Source organism: Hetaerina americana, unplaced genomic scaffold (assembly GCF_022747635.1).
Source record: "Hetaerina americana unplaced genomic scaffold, ioHetAmer1.1.p SCAF_8, whole genome shotgun sequence".
Taxonomy (NCBI): Eukaryota; Metazoa; Arthropoda; class Insecta; order Odonata; family Calopterygidae; genus Hetaerina; species Hetaerina americana.
Genome location: NW_027287427.1, coordinates 33,573,342 through 33,577,575, shown reverse-complemented (window position 1 = coordinate 33,577,575; position 4,234 = coordinate 33,573,342).

The following is a 4,234-nucleotide window of genomic DNA, read 5'->3' as shown; positions in this document are numbered from 1 at the left end:
AATTTTTCTAATGGTATTTTTCCCAACTTTTTTTGCTAAAATGAACTTTGATTAAACGTTTCCGTTTGAAGTATTTTCTGTAATAATAAGCCTCAATCGTTATTGGCCTATATAATAGCTGCCTGTAGAAGTCCTGACAAAATATGTGGATAAAGAAATCCATAGGAATGACGATTTCTTACTGAATTATGATATTGATGGTGGGAGCGGGGATATAAAAACCTTTTCGATTCATGTAAACATGTAGCGATAAACAGTTCGGACCTTATCTGAATTTTCGAAGCTGAGGATTTTTTGGAAAAAAAGAATGCGACTGTAGAAAAAACCTAAATTAAATTGGGACGCTTTTAACATGACGAAAATTAATGGAACTGATTTTGCAAGCACGAGTCATTTACTTACTCTTCTAGTTGTCGAAATATTTTCATGCATGTTCCACCCATAAATTGTAGAATGTTGGCTAGTGAAAGAAAATAATTTAAAATGCCAATATGGAATTCATTAATAAATTAAATAAGTTTACTTCAAAATTGTTGCAATAGCTTAGCAAATTAACTCTTTTTAGGATCGTTTGTAGTTTTATGAATTTCGTCTTCTACGAGCTGTCTTGCTCCTTAAAATAGCCTTTACCTGCCGACATCACTTCTTCACGGTTGGGGAATCTTTGACCACCGAGCCATTTTTTCAAGTTTGCGAACAGAAAATAATCCGAGGGGGCTAAATCTGGTGAATAGGGTGCATGAGGTAGCGATTCAAACTTTAATCCATAAATTTTGGCCATTGCAATAACGGATTTGTCAGCTGCTGCATTTTCTTGATGAAAAAACACTTTTTTTCTTAGCCAAACGCGGCTGCTTTTGCTTGAATTCTTCACTCAAAAGTTGGAATAAGTTTGCATAATACTCGCCATTGATAATTTTTCCTTTTTCAAGATAGTCAATGAAAATTATCCCACGCGCATACCAAAAAAACGACGCCATGACCTTGCCTGCAGATGAAATGGTCTTCGTCTTCTTTGGAGACGGTTCTCCCATTTGAATCCCTTATTTTGATTGGAATTTTTTCACGGGTGTTAAGCAATGGTCCCATATTTTATCCATGGTTATGAAATGGTGCAAAAATTCTGCTTTGTTGGTGTGAAACTTTACTATACACTGGATTGGAATGTTGGACACTGGCGTCTTCAAACTTGAAACATAGGCTTTATAGATGGCATAATTTCTAATACCGTGATATTTTTCAAACAACTACCGCCATCTCTGGGTCAGGCCGGGTACTTACGGGACCACCCTATTATATTCTATGGTTCGTTAAATTTAGAACAACGAAAGACAAATTGCACAAACGTATAAATATGCAATCTTGCCGCAGAGCAACAACGGTGAAAGATTTAAAAAGAGTATCACTGGGCAGTAAGAGTTTATTACTATTGTGTTTAATTAATTTTTGAAGAAGAAACGTAAGATAAAAGATACCTGCCAACCAAAATTATCTGAAGATATAAATGCACTTATGTGAAAAATGTCCGTGGCCAAGATGGCTCAAAATGTCTTACCTGATTGGGGTGTGACTATTCTCGGAATGACATGTTTTTCCCTTGTGTGTGTTGGCTTATGAATCGTTTTGTGCATATAACACGTGATCGGGATATGTACTTGCTTGTGAAGCATGGATCGCCTGCCAAATGAAATGGATTTAAAAATCAGTTATGGGAAATAGATAAAACAGGAAAAATATTAAACATTTCTTGTAATATTTACATTCATTGCCGAAATTGGCTGGATCAAGAACTTGTTTACAGTGTTAAATATCTTTTAATTGTTTCGGAAGAATGAAGAAACATATATTCATACAGTTACACGACTGTCAACCCATCCTTCTTTATTTAGACAGTATTACTGCACTTTGGTGGCAGTTTGAGCATTCATTTAGCTGGCGCGTACATAGTGCAGTGGGTTACCAACTCGCACTACGGTGAGTTAAACCATGACTTCTTCTGAAAAATAGAAACTTAGAACTTGAAAACCGGCCAAAGTCAAATAAATTCGCGAATTCAGAAATGAAACAAAACGTGACGAGGGACAGGGGTGGCGCCGAAGTCCTCGCTAAACGGGGCGCGTACGAGACAACCAAAGTTGTCTCGTACGCGCTCTCGAATCCGAATTACGTCGGACGCCCGTCCCAGGCAGAAGAGAAGCGTCAACCCGTAAACTTCCCACGGTATTTTGACCATCTCATATAATCAAATTAAACCGTCCTCTTGCCTCCTCCATCCCTTGCCAAACTCCCTCCTCTCCATCCTCACTGGCATCCGTCCTTCTCGCCCTTCTCCCCGTGGCCCCATGTTGCGGGCGCCCCGCGGCCTTGCGTCACATACAAACTTTTTGACGAAATTTGCCGCGGCGGCAGCAGTGGCGGCGTAGAACAGCTAGCTAGCTCCCCCGCCTGGGTCGGGCGGGTGGGGTTGGAGGAAGTTGGCTTTGGATGGGGGACTAAAAAATGAGGAGGCCGTGAGAGGAGAGTCATAACGAACGAAGGGAGTGGGTTGGAGTGGCGGGTAGCGGGGAGTAGTCGACGGAGTAGTAAAGAATGTTGGAGTGGGTAGAGTGGGAGATGGAGAGGAGAGTAAAACTGCTCTTGTCGGGGAGAGGGGAGGGAGCGGCGATAGGAGACACTGGAAGCACAACAGGGATAATGCATAGAGGGTCCGTGAGTTGCTTGCTTTCTCTGCCCGTCTCCTTCCTTCGCCTCTTCCTTCTCATCCCTCGGGGACCACCCTCCCCAGAGCCTCCCCCTCCTCCTCTTGCTACGACGGCAAAAAGGGGTCCACTCAACTGCCCTCCAGGGGGGAGGTTGGTGGCGGAGGTAGAGGGAGGGGGGGTGTTTGTACGCCACAACCCTTCTCCTCCCTCTTTCGTCTCAGTTGGCCGGATGGGGGATCGAGGGTCGCCAGGGGGTTGCGAGTGAGTGAAATTGGGTGAGGAAGGAGCGAAAGGGGTCGCAGAGGGACCCGAGGGGGAAGCGTGCATAGGAACGGAGATTGTGGAGAAGGAGAAAGAGAAGTGAGGTGGGAGGAAGGAATAATGATATGAGAGGAAGCCGGGAAAATAAAGACAGGAGTGGGCAACACCAAAAAGTGAAAGCATTAGTGAAGAGTGGCCAAAGGAGGAAGCCTACAGAAAGAATGAGATGGCAATGGGATGAAATATCAGACTCATATTGTGGCATCATTCATTGTTGCGCACAGTTACCGAAGACAAAAATAAAGGGAAAAATTTCAGAGGAATAGACCGGATACGATAATTGAAATGGGAAATGGAAGACATGAAAGCGAAGGAGCATAAGCGTATAAATAGATTAACTGTATGGAGTTCCGAGAGAAGAAATGATTGAAACCAGTGCTCAGAGATACGTGAAGATAGCTTACCGTAGGCTTTCAGGCCGTAGGTTTACCGGTTAACAATAGTTTCACTAGCTGGGAGAGCCTTCGAAATTTCTTACGTGGTGAAAACCGACGGAATGTAACCTTCACAATCTACACGCTGTGGGAAACTCATGAACCTAAAACTTTCAGGAAAGACATAGGCGATGATAGAGACGTTTTGTCGTAAAGTGTAAACGTGTATATGAAAATGTCTCTGGGTGCATATGGTGGCGTTGAGTAGCGTACGTAAATTACTCAGGCATAGCTAGAAATTGGTGTTTGGCATTGGCAAAGGTTATTGAGCTGAACAGTCAATACTTAAAACATTTTGCTATTTTGCATGGGATTCTTAAACTTGCCTAAGAAATTAGAATGAGCTGGATGGGGGAAGGTGGAGAGAAGCCTGTTTGGAGTCTTAGATGCCTCAAAAAGAAGCACCTGTATATGGCGTTTATCTATTTACACTACGGTAGGAATTATTCATTGCGGAACTATCCGAGAAGAGTGGCATTTAATGGTTTTGGTATCTCGGGGTAGTAAAAACCAGTACCCTTGGGTCAATATGTCTGAAAGTACAAGTTTTTGGCATTTAATATATTTATCAAATTTTTGACTTATTCATTTCTTGAATTTTGAGTTTTAGTTATAAAACCTAGTGAAATCGCCTGCTATAACATTTAACATGCCATTAAAGTTTACGCAATACGCGCTTAACAGAGTGATGGGATGCTGGTCTTGGGAGCAGACGCTCCAATGCAGGACAGTATTAATTCATATTCAAAGGTGGTCATCTGAAGTTCGCCGAGCGTG